The sequence below is a fragment of the Micrasema longulum genome, unplaced genomic scaffold (assembly GCF_059751315.1).
Source record: "Micrasema longulum isolate JH-2025_06_02 unplaced genomic scaffold, ASM5975131v1 h1tg000614l, whole genome shotgun sequence".
Taxonomy (NCBI): Eukaryota; Metazoa; Arthropoda; class Insecta; order Trichoptera; family Brachycentridae; genus Micrasema; species Micrasema longulum.
This window is the reverse complement of record NW_028277810.1, coordinates 633,257-655,025: the sequence shown is the minus strand read 5'-3', so window position 1 is coordinate 655,025 and position 21,769 is coordinate 633,257. Positions and strand designations below refer to the sequence as shown.

General features: G+C 31.1%; 1 protein-coding gene across 1 annotated transcript in view; it reads right to left on the bottom strand.

Moving 5' to 3' along the window:
- The window catches only part of LOC148280121 (uncharacterized), a 153,891-nt gene extending 132,619 nt beyond the window's left edge, over positions 1-21,272 (bottom strand). Inside the window, exon 1 of the mRNA XM_088228912.1 lies at positions 20,956-21,272. The gene's annotated coding sequence lies outside the window, so the exon portion shown is untranslated. The remainder of the gene's footprint in view (positions 1-20,955) is intronic.
- Positions 21,273-21,769: the final 497 nt, after the last annotated feature.

Genomic DNA, 21,769 nt, shown 5'->3' with positions numbered 1-21,769 from the left:
AATACACATGACATTGGTATAATAATCACAAATTGTTATTTTAGGCATTGTTCATCAATAATATTTGAACACAGCATGCACAAATAAAGAGAGAAGTTTTTTTTAAAATCAGCTAGCTTAATTGAATTCTATGATTGTTATAAAAGTTATTACAATAAATTATAACTAACAGGTTATTACAAAATATTTTACCTAACTAACATAAGTAACTATTTGATTATATGACTATTATATTGAACCGGGTTGTTGTTCTGTGGTTAGTGTGGCGGACGCACGGATCAAAGATCCGAGGTTCGAACTCCGCTCTACCTCAACTTGATCCACATTTGCCAATAGTGAGTTATTTAAAACTCGTCGAATATAGCCCCCAAATTGAAATATTTGGGTAAATCATAAGAACGCAAATATTTATTTTTCCATAAAGAAAACATTAAAAAAAATTAAAATCTGATTAAAAATTTAAATCGATAATAATCATCATCATCATTCCCATTCTGCGCCTAATGGTGCACGGGGCACTGCATTGGCACACCAATCGCAGCGTACCTTGATCGTTTTCATCAGTCTCACGCTTCAGATACCAGTCCAGGAACTCGTAAACGGCGTAAAACGATGTTTACCTGTACTTTTTGCTTAAAACCCCAATAAATCAATATTTTGTTAAAGTTAGAAAATTGTTTGTATGATTGTTTTTAAGCCAGCTGTGTTTGCTTGCTCGAAGCTACCATGGCGTTACATAAAATACACTAATTATTATTTTATATAAAACCAATTATTTTATTCACATAACTCTTTGAATACAGACTTATTCGTATCAAACATAACGCGTTCATAACAGTCGCTGTCCGTTTAATGGGCCTAATGATCAATAAAGATAATTGAATTGGCAAAGTAAAGAACAAGATTGTTATGTGTTTTTTATGTTTGATGAATTAGACAGACTTCTATTCTTCGCAGGTAAACAAACGTCTCGGGGTTCTTGTTCAACTTCCTAATGGGACTTTTTTAACTACCTACTGTTATTACTCGGGAAGAGGTTAACAACATTTTCATCAATATCATTATTATAACAATAAAAGGGAAACATCACTTTTTTAATTATTTTTTTTTATTTGTAATTTATTTATTAACCCATACGGATTATTACGTTCATTTTACAAAAAAATATATACGTATTTTTTTATTTTACTTTGTTGTTGATAATTATATTTTTTACGCCTTTTGAAAAGTTTGTCTGAGTCTTTTGTTTAGTTTCGTCTGTTAGTTTATTGTATAATTTCAGTCCCCGATTTATAAGTCTCGATTGTCCTTGTCTTGTTTTGTAATGTTGTGTGTGGTATTGTTCTGATATTCTTGTATCGTGTCCATGTTTATTACATTTTTTTTTTCAATCAGTGGCTAACTTATGAATAAATTTTAAAGATTCTAGTTGAAAAAGTTCATTCACATTTAGTTGTTTAGTTTTTTTAAAGATTTCTTTAATTGGTGTTAGATAAGGGAGGTCATATTCGAGCTTCAATATTTTATTTTGCTGTCGTTGTAGTCTGTTTATGTCATTTTGGTTTCCTATTCCCCATAGTAACTATTTAAAATTAATAAGGGTCCATGAAAAACTAATAGTAGCATTTTTTTATTTCTGTTGTTTAATTTTAAATTCCCTCGAAAACGGTTAATTGCATTGGCCACGCCCTTAATATGTCACGATTCGGTTAAATTTGAACTTTGTTTGTGACCGCTTAAACTTTAATAAAACATCGTTACGAATCTTGACGTCACAATTGTCAAAGCCAAACATGTCGCGTTTCCGAGAAGATATATTTTTTTAACAATACTGTTTTTAAATTTACGTTATAAACAACCTTTCGCCTTGGCAGTTATGCGTGGACTGAAGTAAAATTCACTGCGTCCCGTCTATAAGGAATTTCGTAAAGGCGGTCGCCCAATATTCAGTTCACAAGTCCGCGCACGCGCACATTAAGCTCTCCAGTAGCTCTAGCCAGTCTGCAAGCATTTGGACATACTAAAACATTGTTGAATTAACTACCTGGTAAAAAAAAGAAACATAAAAATTGGAAAATTGTTTTCAGGCGTTGCCTAGTAGGTGATTTGGCCCAGTCGGATGAATCTCACCCACATAATAAAGGTTTCAGCTCCTTTACTTCACAAGGGTTGTCAGATGGAAAGTTGAGGGAATGTGGATGTATAAACATGGGCAAAATAGTGAATGTTACACAGTGTGTAAAGTGGCCACTTAAAACAGCCAATGACAGGTCATTAGTCCTGTAAATATGCCTAGACGTATATATTCTCTTCTCAATAATTATTTTTTGTGTTTATTTATTTTTTTAGGGAAATTTTCTGTTATTTTTTTGTATTAGAAATACGTCGATAAACTTTTATTTATTATTAGATTGGCACGATCTAGATATTGTTAATGTTTGTATAAATTAGAATAAATAAAAAATTTAGAACGATAATTAAAAAAGTAGTAGACTCATATTTTACCTATGTACCAAGTACCGAGTGACTGCTTCCCTTATCAAAAACCACACCACACACTCCTGGTTTGAAATATATAATATATTACAATATTTGAGTTTGTCCAAATGTTCATAGACAAAAGACTGGATTTCACCCCCTCGGGGGTCGTTAAGACTATCAAATTACAACAGAAAATCAACAGATGGAAGAATTTAAGAAATATGGATGTTCAAACATAGGCAAAATGGTGAATGTTACACAGTGTGTAAAGTGGCCACTTAAACCAGCCAATGACAGGTCATAAGCCCTGTAAATGCCTTGACTTCCATATTCCCTTATTTAAGGTATTCTCCATCCCTGTTGTAATTTTATAGTCTTAATGACCCCCGAGGGAGTGAAATCCAGTCTTTTGTCTATGAACATTTGGACAAACTCAAATATTGTCATGAAACCAACTGGTCCAAGAAGAAGTTTAAAAATTGAAAAATTGTTTTCAGGCGTTGCCTAATATGTGAAATAATTCACTCAGATGAATCTCTTCACAACAATAAAGGTTTCAGCTCTTTAACTTCACTAAAATCAACAGATGGAAGAATTTAAGAAATATGGATGTTCAAACATAGGCAAAATGGTGAATGTTACACAGTGTGTAAAGTGGCCACTTAAACCAGCCAATGACAGGTCATAAGCCCTCTAAATGCCTTGACTTCCATATTCCCTTATTTAAGGTATTCTCCATCCCTGTTGTAATTTGATAGTATAATATATTAGGTTCTAATGGAGATTAAAATTATTCTTAAAAAAGCGTTTCTCTTTATGGTTTAGCTTCTCTGCCACAGGTAGAAAAATTATGGAGAGATAATAATCTGTTTTCACTTTTTTATATATGGTGATGTAGATGCTTATAGCCACTAAGATTGAGTGGCTAGCCAAAGAGCAGTGGGTATCTGTGTTCCTGTAATAAACAGGTTTCCTGCTGCCGCGCGTCTCTATCTAAAGTATGCACTGGCTATAATAATATGAAATTTCTTTTGTTGACTCATTCTCACAAGAAAAAATGCATTCAGTCTGTATTTTTTACACCAGTGTTTGATGATACAACGGTTTATGGGAAATTTTAATTATGGAATATTTTAATTAAAAACGTATGCAAACAAACGTTTTTGTTTAACCCAAGATTAAAATTAAAAGGTTGAATAACAAAGTCAACTTTAAGCTAAGTTGACACATAAATGATGTTCCTTTCTCTCTGTCCAGGCGAATGAAGAATACAATTATGTGTATACAATAGAACCAGAACCTTGGATGAGTTTTTTCGACTCGATGGTTGCTCTCGGGTAAAAATTCCGAATAAGGAAATCAAGGGACGTCCACCTCGTTGTGATATAGTTAGCGCATTCACCCACCATTCTTAAGGTCCTGGGCTCGATTTCCGGCAGGGTGCCCGCGATATACAGATTTCAAAAATTGTTTAAGCTGCGATATTTCATTGTTCCAAGACTGCCATCTAAAGCGTAAGACTGATCACCTTACCTTCATGTAATTATGAAAACTCGCTGCATTTGTTTTACGTATGCAATGCTCTATGCACCACTAGGAGTGGAAAGATTGATGAGGATAACACAAAAAACCAAAAATAATTACAAACAAACAAACAATCACGTTGTTTCCTCGTAAGGGTAAGCGAGGTAAGGTAAGAGAGGATAAAATATATAAATCACTCTGTCTTTGCATACAAATCTCGCTTTCTCTACATTCATACATCTTCTCATGCACGCGTGCCGATTATTCCCTCTTTCGACGTGTCCAACTTCAAATATTTGTTGGATTTGGTCATGCCATGTCTTTTTTATTTTTTCATCCATCAACATTTGCATCATTAGTCTTATTAGCCGACCTTTCGTTGTCCATTTGCTCTACATGTCCAAACCACCGCAGAGCTCTTTTCTTGGTTTTGTCGAAAATGCTTATCTCAGCCTTACATAATGTACGGATCCTGACATTTGTGCATCTATCGTACATAGTTTTACCACACATTTGCGTGAGAGGTCGCAGTTCCGCGACAAAATAATTATTAAAGTTATATTTAAAAGACACCCACTCTTCCCGCTGACCAATTGTTCAAAAAAAAAATCATGATATCCGTCAAAAACTTAGGTATTATCATAAATAAACCCTTAGTTTGGCACGATCGGGTTAAAGAAGTTAGTCGTAAACTTTATAGCAGTTAGCACTCACTTAAAAGTTTTCAGAATTTCTTGCCAATCAATGTTAAGCAAACATTAGCCCAGAGCTTACTTCTCCCACCCCTTGATTATACAGATGTCTGTTACCCAGATGCTAATTCTGAACTGCTTGATAAGTTGGAACGATTGCAGAATGTTTATATTCGTTATATATTTTATCTTCTCAAATTTACCACCACATAACCGAATACCGCATGCAACTACACTGGCTCAGTGACAGGCATAAGGAAAAACATTCACATTCTATCACTTCTTCACAATATTTTGAATAATCCCACTTCGCCTGTTTATCTGAGAGAGCTCTTTTAATCTCTATCATAACATGACTATCTCTCCGCTCTAGTAACGAGAGAACCCTTTTAATTCCCGTTCACCGCTCTAATTTTCTTGCCTCCTCTTTCACAGTAGTAGCTGCTCGATTTTGGAATAATCTACTTACTATTGTTAGAGACGCCCTTTCTTTATTTTTATTTAAATCAAGATTGAAATGTCACGATCTAAATGTTTGAGTTGTTCCTTTCTCTTCCTTTCCTCCCTATCACCTCTCCTCACCTCTCTTCATAGTACAGTGTAAATTTTTTAGCTATTTTTTGTTTTAATTTTTTAATAAAATTATAAGATTCTTCTTATTAGGTTACTAATTACCTAGAATATGTCCTTGTACTTGTAATTTTCTCCAACTGAACGGTTTGGGTAGGTAGGAAGAAATTGCTTTAAGGCAATATGCCCGCCCCTATATTTATATAAATTGTATGTGCATGTACATGTGTATATATGTGTGTATATTTATATATATACATGTGTGTATATATGTGTATGTCTGTATGTATATGAATCAAAATGTGTATCCGAATAAGTTTATATTTTGTTTGTCTGTGCTCTATATTAATTTGTTAAGTATTATAATATATTAAAATGTAATTGCCTAGCTTGGAACGGGGTATGTACCCTTGTTAGCTGGGCAAAGTAAATATGGAATTGTATTTTGATAAAGAGTGTGAATAAATAAATAAATAAATAAATAAATAAATATATAACACTTTATATAAAACAAATAATAAAAAATTTAATAAAAATAAATAAATACGACGTCCCTCTCCAATTGTACACATTTTTTTTCCTTTTACGTAATGGGAAACGTTAAAAAAAAGTATATACATTTTTTTATCGTGTAAAAAAAACTAAATAATGGAGACAAATAAAATAAACTTATTTTTAAATATAATATAAAGACCGACGATATTGAGCAGAAAATAATACGATAGCCTAGTTATAAAGAACTAACTTTTGTATTATTGACTAAAGGCGGCCTCCGTGGTGTAGTGGTCAAGACGCTTGGAAGGTTCCGGGTTCGATTCCCGGTGAGAACACAAAAATTAAAAATTTAATTTTTCTCAAGCCTGGGTGTTCTGTGATGTAATTCACTACTGTAATTGAGCCTCCTGGCCTGTTGTGGTGCAAAAAAAATAAAAATAAAAGAGCATATAATATAAAGATGCAGTTTTTGTTTCCCGTATCATTTTTAATATCAACAATATTTTGAGTATGGCGTATAAGTGTTTGAAGTCAAATACTGTGTTTTACTACCTGGAGGTTCAAATTTAAATGTTATATTACCACAAAGATGAAAACACATTTTGAGGATGGTAATAGAAAATTCTAGGTATGTAAGTGTGTACATTTATTATTATAAATTATTTATACTATGCATATGTACTAACAATCCTTTCACTGTGCTTAAGTTACATTGAAGTAATTAATTACTTTCAAAAAACGGTGTTAATTGCATGATTATAGAATTAATCTTTTGGTAACTTGTATGAAGGGCGTTAGTAAAATTAAGTACCTAATCTTTCAAAATAATTATGATGTTTATATTTATATATTCAATACCATAATCGAAACGGTTTTTTCTGAGTAGATTACACAAATGAATTAACCAGTTTTGCTACTATTCATGTATCAACAATATTTTGAGTTCGTCCAAATTTTTGTAGACGAGGGCTGGATTCAACTCCCTGGGAAGCTGTTAATATTAACATATTACAACAGACATGAAGAACATTTTAGAGAAGGTAATATAGAAGTCTAGGCATCTGCACTTTACACACTGTGTAATATTCACCATTCTGCCCATATTTAAACATCTGTATTCCTTCAATGCTTTCATCTGTTGATGTTTGGTTTGAAAATTTTCAGCCTAGTATGAAGGTGAAATAGATAAATGAAATAGATGTAATTAGATTAATCTCGTCTGCATGAAAAATAAAGATTTCAGCTCTTTTACTTCACAAACATCAACAAATGAAAGAATTGAAGGAATATAGATGTTCAAATACCGGCAGAATGGTGAGTGTTACACAGTGCGTAGAGTGGCCACTTAAACCAGCCAATGACAGGTCAAAAGCCCTGTAGATGCCTAGATTTTCATAAAACCCTCTCTAAAATGTTTTTCATCTCTATTGTAATATCTTAAGAAGAAGAAATGTTTTACAATATTTATGTATATTACAATATAATATATTATAAGTCATCTTGTATTTATTCAAATTCAAATAATTTATTCACAAAGTAACATAACAAATAACAAAGGATTTAAGACGTTAAAATGGAACTTTATATCAAACCAAGAACCCTTGAGCAATGGTTAAAGAACATTATTAAGGTATAATACTCTCTAATAGCAAGAGTATTTGCCTCTTAAACATAGTTTCACTAATGTGAAAGATGTCGATCTCCAAAGTGATAATGTTCAGCTGCTTGACTGCTCTTCCAATCGGCATGACCAGAGGCAGGTTGGTTCTGGAAACCGGGAGGAAAAACAGTCTGTGCAGACGCTGTCGGAGATAGCCATCAGGAACACAAAAAATGATACTCTCTAAAATGGCCGAGTTATCGATGAAACCCCTTAACAGTCTGAAAAAATGGGTCAGTGTAGACCCATCCCTTCTAAGTTGCAAACTATTGGTCCCAAGCATACCCAAGAGGAACCCAGTGGGGTAGAGCCACGGATAACTACCATACTCCATACTTTATATATGTTTGTATTTTAAATATTGTTTTCTTACTTGGTACTTATATTTATTTGAATGTACAAAGTATGTTCTCCACGTCTGTTGTAACATGTATGATCTTAATAACTAAGGGCTCGAAATCCAATATTTTGTCTGCAAACATTTGGACAAACTCAAAATATCATATTGTTAATGGTGGTATTACAAGCCTTTAATCTTGAGTATTTCACACTTACAGCATTTTACGAGACTTCGTGGGAAATGAACTTTGTGACTTACCGCCATTACTTGTACCATTGTTACTTTTCTTATGTAAAGATGAGGTGTCTCAGAATTAAAGAAATTTATTACACGGATCTTATATAAGTTTTATATTATGATGGTTGTACTCTATATTCAAAACTTAACAGCCGAGTTAAAATTCAAGCTAATATTTAAGTCTTTTGTACCTTATGCCCGAATTTCGACATTTTTACGGAGATTCTTGCAAATGATGGGAAAGTCAGAGATAATCCGTAGAGTTGATTTTAGAAGAATCAGAGATTTCTATGGGTTCTACACTAGAAATAAAGATATTCTAGTTGTACCCACCACTAGACTGTTGAAAATTAATATTTTTTTTGCTCTAACTGCATACGATTTTATAATAAGGTACTTATAAGAAAGAGCTGCTAGAGAGTCAAAAATAATTTGCAGGACAAGACAGCTTGGCATTAGATTCGTGTTTATTGATTTTGATTTTTATTTATTGATTTTAGTTTGTTGATTTAAGTTATGTTCTTGATTCAAAAGTATTCATTTGATAGGTTTAATTGACTAATTATTGATTAATATTTTACTGTTATTGATTTATTTTTTATAGTTATAATTTTACTGACTATTATAAGAGATTCGATGAATCCTATATAAAGAATAATATAATTATAATAATAGTTTTATTTATTTAAATAATATCACTACGTATTTCATCATTATCAAACCCCTCGATATCCGCACCCAGTGGTGCATGGGGTACTCCATAGTCAAATGAAATGCAACGTATCTCGATAGGAAAGTACGGTAATCAGTCTAGGAACAATGAACAATGAATCCTCTCTTCATAGTGTATTTTTAGTTTTTGTTTCGTTTCAAATTTTGAATAAAATTATAAGATTCTGTATTAATATTTAGAATATGTGTATCCATGTGTTTCTTCCAAACTTCCTACGTTCAGTTTGAGAATTTTCTCACGGTTTGGGTTGGTAGGAAGAAATTGCCTTAAGGCAATATGCCCGCCTTCTCATATGTTTATAAAATGTATATGTAAATAAAGTGATAAATAAATGAAATATTGGACTTCAAAAAAACCTTTAAAATTAATATTTCACTTTTATTGTGCCAGAAATCAAGCCCAGGACCGCAAGAATGGTAAGCTTACACATTAACTACTACACGAGGCTTACTTATCTTCACTCGATTTCATTTGTTCAGGATTTTTACCTGAGAGCAACTATCGAGTCGAAAATACTTTTCCAGGGTTCTGGTTCTATTTCACACATAGACACGTATTTTTTATGCATAAACAAAGAAAAACTAATTATTAGTTTGTGTCAAATCACTAAAACGAATTTAACATGCCGGCCGGTTTCCGAACTTCATTTTGTTCTAATAAATCTTAGTTTAGATCTTAAATCCAAGATGCAATTATTTATTGTATGCCAATGGTTAAAAAGTTGAAAAAAATAAACAAATTACAATCAGATATTTCAAACAGACCTAAACTTTCTAAGTAATTGTTAAAATTTAATTTAATTTAATTCTAAAAATTTAATGTTTCTAAATGTTATGTTATGTCATATACGAGGGCATTAAAAGCTATTTTTATACTGTACTGTATGGGAGTGTGTTCACTTAAGCGAACTGCCACTATCAAAGATCTTGAAGTTATGTTTGATGCTAGACTGAAATTTTATACTCACACAGGTACTGTTTGTGACAATGCGCGCAAAATGTTGGGATTTTTTCTCCGAACAGCTGAGGTGTTCTTCATTACTCGTGTTCTAAGGCTTCTTTATAACTCATTGGTGCGAAGCAGACCTTAGTGTGGATCTCTGATCTGGGCACCCCACGAATTGAAGTAATCTCTTATGCTGAGATAGTTCTGAAAATAATTCTGAGGTATCTTTACTTAAGGGAGTGCGGATATTATCCGTGGTTGTACCCGTCTGACCTTATACTAGGAATGCTTGGCTACAATAGTTTGGAGAAAAGAAGAAATGCATACTTGCTTATGTATTTTTTCCGGTTGATCCGTGGTATTACGATCAATATAGGTGTAACGGAGAGTATTTATCTTTATGTTCCTGATGACTACCTTAGACATAGGCAGCTTAAGCTGTTTTATCTTCCTGCTTGCAGAACCAACCTGCCGATGGTACTGCCAGTAGGAAGAGCAATGTCTTTACTCAACCGTATCTCTTCGGATATTGACATCTTTCATATTAGTGAAAAAAAGTTCAGAGAGGATAGCATTCTTTCTCTATAATTGCTGGGTATTTTTATTTTACCATTTTTGTATATTTAAATTTAAGTATTAATTTTTTCGTGTTATGTATGCATTGAAATATTTTGTAATGTACATAAACGTTTAGAAAATAAATAAATTGAAATTGAAATAAAAATATAAATAAAAAATAAAAATGACATGCACCTTAATGTTATAGGTTATTATATTGATAATACCAGCCTATGTTCAGATAATGTGATTATTCTTAACTAACGTGTCACCTTTTCATCTCATTTCGACCATATTAAGATGAAATCTTGAAAAATAATTGACTTTATTCAAAGGACAACTAACTCATTCAAAAGTCTAGCACAATTATTATAATAAAGACAATATCGCTACAATAATTTATTCCCACAGCAAATTAATCCGTCTTATTTGAAACGTAAATAATTCATTAAGATGTATCACGGATGAATTTTAATATAGATAATTAAATATCAATTTCATTTCTATCAGATGAACAAATAGGTTATTGAATTGATTATTTTAACGGTTAAATTTGATAAACCTGTTGTTCTTATGTGGTTACAAAGTAAAGATAAAATGTACTGCATTCAATGCACTGACATACTAATCTAGTATTGATGCATTTTACTGCAATCTTCAACGTTCTCTTTTCTCCATTGCAACTTTAAATTGATAACAAATTGAGATAGATTTTAATAATAATGTCTTCACCAATATACAAATAGTAAATATTTATGAACGTACCGTTTGCTTATCCAATAAAATGAATAAATAAATATTGGATGTTTTTTTTTTAGATAGGTCCCCCGATAACAATAGGAAGTTAACAGAATTATCTTAAATTAAAAAGGAATTCATAATAAGAAAACAATAATTAATAACCAAATTAACGATATTTCTTTTAGTCCTCTCCTGTCTAACTTCGAAAATATTGATATCAAATTACCACCCGTGTAAGGAAAAAACGTCTTGATTTATTGGGTCCACGTGTAGTATTTTGTGAATATGATAAAAAAAAAAAGGAATCAATTAATTAGTTACGTAAACCTTCACGAAGAAGCTTGTTAGCTTTGAAACCGGTAGGAGGAAAAAAATAATAATAAAAAATTAGTGGTTAAAATCAAAGTTTTTTGATTTATTTTATTAAAATGAATAACCACAAAGTTGCTTCAAATATAAACTATATATTTAGAATTATCTTCAATTGTCTATAAAGTAAAATCTATTTTTCTCTCTGTACGTAAATGTACACGTAGCCGCCAAATGGTTGTTAAATCAGCCACTCATTTGGGCGGCTAAATTTTTGTTTAGGTGCTGGCATTCAACTGAATGCCTTGGCCGTTCGTTAAATGAATTAAGATAGCTCAACGTTCAACGTGTTGGGTGATTGAAAGCTACTCCTTTGGAAACGGCCAAACCAAAAGCCACCGGGTAAGGTTAGAATAGGTTGGGTTACGTGTAATAATAAAAAATAATTAACTCGTTAAGCTAAGTAAAAACTATTTTTTATTATCAATTAACTGAACCTAACCTAACCTAACTTTACATAACAAAATAAAATTAAAAATAATACAATGATTATTATTTTATTCATATTAAAGAGGCTAAGCGTCCGTTCGCCATTTTTATTTATTTATTTACATACATAAGTTTATTGTACATTATTTGAGACATAACTTCCAACCCTATGGGACTAAAAGTCTTGTGTTGAGATGGGACGAGCAATTATATGACACAGACAATTATTATATTATATTTATATTTATTGTTTTTTTTTCTCCTATAATTACCATTCACCCATTTTCTCTTTAAACGGAAGAAGAGAGAGAATTAAAGAATTGAAAATGGGGGAGAAAAAACATTTTTAAGAAGGGAATATGGAAGTCTAGGCATTTACTGCGATTGTGACCTGTAATTGTCTGGTTTAAGTATTTTATGTTTTGGAATTCAACCATAAACAAGTACCTAGGTACCTACTAAAATTCAATTTATTTACAAGTACCTAGGTACCGTCTTATCTATTTAAAAAAATTCCAAGCTAATAGCATGTAAGCCAACGTTTGGGAAGGACAACGTCTGTCGGGTCCGCTAGTAATATATAAAACTGTGTCAGTAGGTACAAATCTACTGATATATGATTATTTCAAGTTTCTTACACCTTATTAAATTCTTACTTATTCTTATTTCTTACACCATCTACTGTGTATCCATACTTCTAGCACAGCGTCATTCCATTGCCACTTTCTTATGTTTCGTAATATTTACATACTAATGACTCTTCTCCGAATCAAACATGACCACACCTCAGACACAACAATTAATAAGACGTATTTACCTGTCAGAACATCAGATTTCTATTGAATTTAAACGGTAATAAATTCATTTTAAAATTTCTTAGTTAATGCTACCGAATTCATTACTAATGTTAGTGGTTTCCTGTTAACCAAATAATTTCAGTAAAAGCACAAACTTATTTTAAATTAATTATTATTATATAGAATGACGAAATTCCAACATGGCCACACTAATGATTAAATCTCAAATGATGAATAAAACTATTTAAAAGAAGACGAACAGAAAAGTGAAACTAAGAAAATGAAGTAATTTTTCAGAAAAACTTGAAATTCATTTATTCTCTAAAATAATTTGAATAAAACCTAGCTCCGGGTTCGATTCCCAGTAAGATCACAAAAAAGAGTGTTCTGTGCTGTAATTTATCGCTGAAATTGGGCCTCCTGGCCTATTGTGGTTTTTAAAAAGTCAAATTACATATGTATATAGATATGCACATTGCACAGGCCCGATGAGATTTAGTAATTATAACGATTTGTGGTTAAGCAACTCATAAATTGACCCATAAATATTAACAGTAAAGCGGAATATTGACTTTGATTTTAAATCGAACAAAAAACTACTGTCAAATGTGATAAAAAATTGGAAATCTTAAAACATTTTCTGTTTTTTTTTTAACTCCAAATAGAAAATGGTTTTGTTATATCTCAGTGAACGAATTTCGTTGAGGAATCTAAAGTAGTGTGAATGTGCGTCAAATCAAAATAAATAGACTTGGGCCATTTGACTAAAACAGGCATGACCAAACTTTCCGAATGAAGGACAGCATTAGGAATTAAAAATAAACGGCGGGTCGCAACTAAAATACTATTTATAGAAATGTATATATATATTACTACATTCATTTTCTTTTATATTTGATCTTTAAAAGGTTTTATAAACAGCTTGCCCCCACATACCGCACTCCGCATCTGAGGACATAAGTCTCCTTGGCGGTGCCCACATACACGGAAAATTTGCTCGTTGTCAAACGAGAAAAGCTGCCCGAAGGAGCTCTCTGAAATCTGGTAGCCTCAGTATCTTTGTGCTGGAAGAAAGTAATCCAGAAGTACATAATATGTACTTCATTGGATTGAGAAGAGAGGGAAGTGAATTCTTTACTGACTGGGATTAAATTGATTGGACATGATCAATTCAACAGGCCTGGGCACGTGCGGCCCGCGGGCCGCAGTGTGCCCAGGCCTGGACTAAAGCGATATAAATAAGAGAATCCACGCTGTTTTGATATTCAACAGAAGGTATATTTAAGGAAATGTGGATGTTTGAACGTAGGCAGAATAGTGAATGTTACAGTGTGTAAAGTGACTACTCAAACCAGCCTAAGCCCTGTAAATGGCTAGACTTCTAAATTCCCTTCTCAAAAACGTTGTCCCTCTCTGTTGTAATAAATTTTAATATTGACTGAAAAACTTCCTAGGAAGTGAAATCCAGCCTGTTAACAAACATTTGTACGTAAGGTAAATCAGGATAAGCGTGGCATATAAATTGAAGAGATGAATTAAAAATTATATTTAAAAAATATTTTGCAAAATTGTAATCTATCGACTCCAAATCTAATAACGTTTGTTCTTATTTGAATTTTTAAAACAATTTTGTTAAAATATTAAGAATTTAGTAAAATAACGAAAAACGAGCGTATGGACACACTTACTATTGTTTTACGGTAAGTGTAACTTATATAAAATTTCTTTAGTATTACTGACTACAATAAATATGAAAATGGATTTACATCCAAACGAGACACGCTTTTCTTTTGAAATAAGGCTAAATTTTAAATAAAATATTGAAATTAATTTTCTAGGGTTTCGCTAGAAAAACTAGCACTAATGAAGCATTTTTCTACCTACGGAAATGCCACATATTGGCGAGGTTATTAAATGACCTTGTATTCTTTATAACCAGGTGGCGTTTTTAAAAAAAAAATATTTTGAAACTTGGGTAGATTAGTTTCACTTACCCTGATTCATCTTACTTAAAACATTGGTTGTATAATACATTTTGAATACCTGTCCTAACAATTCATGCTTTCAGGCATCATTTCATTTTACGACAAGATAATTTATAAAAACGTAAAATACAGTTGATTTTCGTGTCAAAATGGCCGTATTCAAATACCACATCCTGTTTGTGCATTTTCACAGCAATATGTCAATAATTATTGCAGAATTTACAAGTCGTATCATAAACTACAGACCTAGTTTTTGGATCAAGTTTCCCCGTCATGTCGGGTAAAATACACTTATTCCTTGAATAGAGAATTTCAGATCTTTAACCTGAGAGCTAATACTAAATAATTATGCATATATCTTACGGCCGTTTCTAATACACTTTCGCATAGAGTATTTACTGATTTCTGTAGACAAATCACGCATGTTTGTGCAGACACGCACAAGAACAGATTTGATTAGAACAGCCCACAAATTATACTTCTAATCATGCGATTAGTAAAAAATCAATATAAATATTTGTAATATAGTCTTATGTAAATCAGGTTGCGGTAAGATACGGTACCTGCGATAGTTTTAATATCTTTGTAACTATTTGTCTAATCAGCAATGTTGTACAAATGCATTGTTTACATATAATAAAATTAAATTAGGGTTTCCACCGCTCCACGTGTTAGCAAACAAACATGGAAGTGTAGATTTATTTCAAATTAAAATCGATACTTTTTAACTCTAGATTAGAGATGCCATGACTAGTGATTTGACCGAATAAAGAATAACGAATATTCGACCAGGCTCTTGGCCAAATGTTCGGAAAAAATGTGTGCATTTCGCACTCATTAGGGTTCGTATATTGGGGTGACGGGGCGGGCGTATTTGTTTCGTTTGCGAGTAGATCATATCGCGACACGCATTTCTTTATTATTACAACACATTGTGTAACTAATAGTCCTTATTAATGATAGTGAGTCATTATTTGTTCATTGTACATCGTAACACCATTTGGTAAAAATCACCTATTTGGGAATATTATGAGATTTGTAGTGAAGATAATATACTGGCTGTGTGTTTTCGCGAGGTATTATTTATGAGGAAAAGCACAATCGTTTGCTACCAACATAAATAAAATAAGCTAAAACATTTAACAATGTACCTACCTACTTTTATGCAGCATTTTCTCCCTATATATTTTTTTAAATAATTTTCTTTTATTCAGGAAACATACAGTACGGTTACAAAGTTTTACATTTCACACAGTTCTACCTAACTCTAATGGACCAGTGAAGTTTCCATATCATATAATAATTAAATGTAAGGTTATCAATGAAAGTATAAAAATAAGAAGGAAAAAAACATAAACGGAAGTTGTTTAAAAATTAAAATTAAAATAAAAAAGTTGTTTTAAAGTTCGTAGTTAGTATTTACAAATGGAAATAATATTAAAAATGAAGAATTTTTTTTTGTTAAAGTTATTAAAAGTTAAGATTTAAATGGAAAAACATAAATATACACATACATATTTTATGGGATTCAAAGAAACGATAAGAAGAATGTTTAAATAAAATATAAGACAGTAAATTTAAGTCAATTTAAAAAACATCTTCAAAATTATGACACACTATAGTAAGAGCGGCAATATATTGATTTTATATACATATACAATATAAGAAATTAAAGGAAGTTTAAAAGTATAAAAACACGTCAATGCAGCAGAGAAAAAAGAAAGAATAACAGGTATAGCAAGTAATCTTTAAAATTTGGAAGAGCAATTAAAGGAGAATATTTTAAACCAAAGGTAGTTGATAAAATTTCATTAAAGCGATTTTAGCAGTAATACAAATTTCAGTAGAGAAATTTGATTAAAAATAACAATAACATCTATCTATATATATATGTATGTTTATATATATTTTTAAAACATAATGTAATTCCATACTTTAAAAAAATGTTAAGTACATACATGTTTATTAGACCTACATACTACGAAACACTTGAATTTTAATTTTTTACCTGTCATGTAAAAGCTCTCTGGGCGTATATAATAATAAATAAAAATTTAAAAAATAAAATGAAATACGATAAATTTTCCGCATTTTTACCAAGGTTTTTTTTGGTCGGAGGCCCCTCCGGAGGTTTTGGCCCGGTTTGCCTGTGCGTAATGCGACCCCGACTACGGGAACGTCTCAATACTGAAACTTGAAAAATAGATATTAACTCTTGTGTGGCCGTGATGTCACACTAGTTGACATAGGACACAAGACTTGATATATCTCTCTTATTTTTTAAAAATTATGAACTCGTTTTTTTTGTAATTTTCAAATGGACATTTCCACACCAGATTTAGAAAGTAAAATTTATATAACTATGTTGGATGTTAATAAAAAAAAAAGTCCTTGCTACGCGAAGAATGAATGTCCGCTGATTCAGCAACACATCTGTATAAGAGAGAGCATGAAGATAGAACTCATAAGAAGGAAGACAGAGACGCTGTTCTGTGGCGGGTGTTGTGTAAAACAGATTCAGTCTGTTGAGGACAGTGACGGGGGACGCACGCGCGTAATACGAGCGATGTATTAATGATTTTTAATTTATTTTGCTTTAACAGGGCAAAAGTATATGTTTATTTGCATAAATTATGGAAAAGGAATTATTAAACAGTACCTATTTCTCCATGTTTATTTTTTCAAATGTCTGAACTTTAGAATATTCCGTCTTTTACTAGTGGTAACACGATGTTACATCACTGCGCGCAAAGGGATTATTTACCACAGTCTCTTAAGAGTTAAAGCCAGTATAAATATATGCATGAAAAACTGAAAGTTTTATGGCAAGTACGTCTCAAATACAGGCAAACGAACGCAAGTTGCGTATTGTGTTCATACCAAAATCACAGGATGTACGAATACTCCTGTCCCTTCTGCAGCAAGGCCATTTTTTGTAGTACACTCATTATTTCACTTGGCAATCAGTGCGAAGAACTACTTTAAATATAATAGTTTTCAGGTTAATTTAATTACGTGTTATCTAATGTAAGACATTTATTCAATAATAAATATGTTACGTGAAAAATATTGAAATTTCATTTCCTTAGTCTGTCAGACTAATAATTTAGTGATGTGTATGTAGTCAAGTAATTATTTTCCCAACTACAAATTATTAACTATATGTTTTACTGTATCTAGTGTTGATTATAAATTGGTTAAAGATTTATCGCAAAAAATACTTTTAAGTGCAAAATTAACTTTAAAAGTTTTCAAAGAGGTTTAAAAAACCCGCGGGTAATCCGTCTTTCTACCGCGTAACCGACTTATTCAATTAATAATTTGTTTCCGTCTGTAGATAGAGAATTATTATTGTGGTTCTATTATTAATGAGTGCGAAGCGAAATATATAACTCACATGAATTAATTTTAGTTCTTGCAGTTGATGTGCGTAATTTAATAAGTATGTTTGAATTAACACAATTTAAAATGTAAATCTCTAATGGCTTACAAGACCACGGAAGTAAAATGGCAGACTCTATTATTACAATTAAGGTACAATAGGCCATCATTAATTTGGTAACGTGAAGAAATTTCACACACCTTTTGGTAGAAATTTTATGTCTAGAAGTTTGTTTTCATAATATTTATACCGGCATCTATTATTGTGGAATCTATTGTGATTTGTTACATACGTTTTGCCTGAGGATCTTGGCTTATAAAATAAAATAATCATCATTATACCCTTATTCGCTACCGATAACAATGGGAAGTGAATGGAGTTATCTTCAATTGCTAGAAAGTAAAATCGAATTGGCTGTACGAAAATGCCTATATTTACATAAACAAAATTAAGTATCTTGGTCGGTAACCTGTAATTGAAGATCTTTAAAAAAATAGCTATATGTGTATTATTTTTCATTCAGAAAATTTGCTTTTACTTATAGACAATTGCAGATAATTCTCTTAAATTCCCTTCAATTTAATTGGGGCCCCGGCGGTCTCACTTAGACTTAACTTAACCGGTATCTGCTGAGCGATTTGGGTTAAGATCCAACATTTCTACTGAAAATGCCAGCTTTTCAATGAGTGATTTTTTCGAAAATACGAATACAAAATATGTCATATTACTTGGCATTTCCGGTGCCTTTGATCATGCCTGGTGGCCAATGATTTTTCCAATCTACGACTTCGACAAATACACGCGACCTTGTTTAAAATTATAATAAACCATTTCTACAATTGGAACGTTGTATATCCGGTGGCAATACTCTTTTATAACTATCTTTCAGGCTTTGTTTTGGGACCACATTTGTGGTCTTTAAGTTTATAATTTAAAAATATTTCCATTTTTGGGGCATTTTCAAAGAATTGTAAATAAAATGTAGATTAAGTTGTGGCTGAGCGGTATTTTCAAAATCAATATGAATATTGTGAATAAATGTTTTCGCATACAGTTTTTAAAATGAAATCGTTAAAAAATGCATTTACCAAATTTGACCTCGACAATTGTGACGTCAAGGTTCGTGAGGATGCTCTATTTAAATTCTAACGTTTACAAACAGAGTTCAAAATGTAACCGAATCGTGACGTGTTAGTGGCGTGGCCAATGCAATTAACCGTTTTCGCGGGAATTTAAAAGTATAAATAATTTTTTCATTAGACAGTATTTTATTGACTTATTAATTTCAAATTCTTAAAAAAAAGGGATGTTTCCCTAATAAAGTTAACGTCCTATTATAATGGCTATTATAATTAAGTGGATTATAATCGAGGCTCAGGAAGGAATCTTAATTTTCCTATATTTTGTGCCATTCATTTTGAATTTTATTTTATTCTTTTTAAGTTGGTTAATTAGCTCCATCTGATAATAAACATTCTTTAAATATATAATTAGTATTTAACTAAGCAACAGAATTTAAAATGCATTCGCTATCTTTAGAAAGTGGTTTTAGATAAGTATCCATTTTGCTATGTGAGCCTTTTGAATGTATAATTTTTATATTTTTAATGGCTTAATGTGGCCGACGTTTTTAGAAAAGTTGTGATTAGAAAAAGTTCCTTTAAAAAATAACGTTTACATACCTACATTGTGAGTAAAAAATACCAAAATGCTAATTGATGAACGCGTTCATTTCGTAGCTGAAGTTAAAAAATAAAATGCCAACTTTAGAATAGAACAGTTTTACATCCCTTTTTATCTTTACAGAAACAAATTAGTGATACGAGTATAGTATAAACAGTTACCTGTTTTACACAGATTCGTAAATTAATAGTGCGAAATAGTACCACATTTTTTTTATTATTCGTTATTGGAATGCTCTACGTTGCTTTTTTTGCGTATTTTATGATAGCGAAATGAATAATCTTTGTTCCGATTTTTTAAACTATTTTGATATCATGTTTTTTTTAAATTAGGTACAATAAATAGCAAACCTTTTTTTTTTTTTTTTTTATCCGAAGAAACCTATCCAGAGTTGTTTTTTTTTTAAAGTTTTTTTTTGACAAAAAAAACGTGAAATTTCCCCGTTCAAAAAGTGGTTCCAGAGTATAAATAGCTACAAAAGTAAATATTTTCAGATCGAAATTTAATTAGAATAGAATTTTTAAAATGTTAATAATTAATACAGTACGAATATTCCCTAAACTTACTATATGTTTAAGGAGGTATTTTTTAAAAATTGTAATACCAATAAAAAAACAAAAAAGAGTACGGCGTTCAAGTATATTTTTAAACTATACAAATTATTTATATGCATGCACTCGTATAACTGATTTCTGTTGATTTAAATATAATGCATTTCAAACGGTATCGATTTAATACTTAAAACAGTACGAAAACAGTAAAATATCTACTTTTAAAACAATCAATATATAAAGTAAAAGGACATTAAAAATAAGTTAACGGTTAGCTTAAAAATAAGTATTATTTTACAAATTATATTTATAATACCCTTCACTAGATATTATTTTGCAATATTCTATGTAAAAACCTTTCTTCTATAAGATAATTCAACAAAAAATTATATTATTCTGGAGCAGGAGGTCTAAGGTTCGAATCCTGCCCTTCCACAACCTGTTTCCTATTTTCTAACACGGTTTTTAAAATATAAGGGTTAATTGTAGGAACGAAAATATTTGTTTTTTCTTTAAAATTTTTAGTTTGAGTTTTTTTTTATATTCCATAAAACGGTGAATTTTAGTATTAAAAAAAAACACCGTTTACATGATTAATTATATTTATAAACAAAGAAAATTACTTCATAAAAAGTTCATTGTAAAATATACTTTAAATATTAAATCTGTAATGTTGCAATACTGACTTTTTCACATCTCGTAAAATAAACTTGTTTTTTTTAAATCAATCAATTACAAAAAAATACATAAAATTTATTAGGTATACAATTTTAAAGAACCTACCTTTTTTCCTTAAATGCACTCCTTATTGAGATATCCTCTTTTTTGTACCGAGACCAAAAAGCCGGCACCCACAAAATTTAGAAATAAACTTTTAAAAACTTTGATAAAAGCGTTTATGAAGCACTGGAACGACGTACACACATTTTATTGAAAATCGAAAATTCGAGTTCGTTTTCGAAAGTGTCACTTTTACAAATGTATAAAATATATTAATCAGGTATACTATAAACTTGTTTCTACCATCTTCATGCGTCGCGGGAGAGAAATTGTAGAGTGAACCGCACGCCGCAAGCTTATACTAGAAAGTGAATTAAGAATCGAAGATTTCTGTCTTCTGGGGAACGCGGTTGATTCTGGGTTAAAACTCTTGGATTTCTCAAGATTGGGTATAAGGAAAGCATTGGTAATCCCTTATATCGACTTTACCTAACTCCGCTTGATTCATTCATACAAAATTCTTGATGTGTTCTTAATATAAACTTACAAACCGATTATTTTTTGGTGTAGAAAAATGTTGTTTTTCTGTTTCATGTTTTAAAAGTATTTATAATTGTAATTAAATAAAAAAATTCATTAAGTTCTGTGCCTAGAATTCTCAGATGTTCTAGCAAATATCCTTCTTGATTATTTTAATAATAAATTGTCTATTTTCATGCGATCACTGAATCAAACTCAATTAAACGTCTCTCACCCTTTTTCAATGAACTAAAATTACAACTTAATATTAACCATCCGGCTTGGAGTAAGGCTTGTGCAGTTAGTAAAAAAAGGATCAAATCAGAGAAAAGAATAAAATTAATTTGTTTTTTACAAC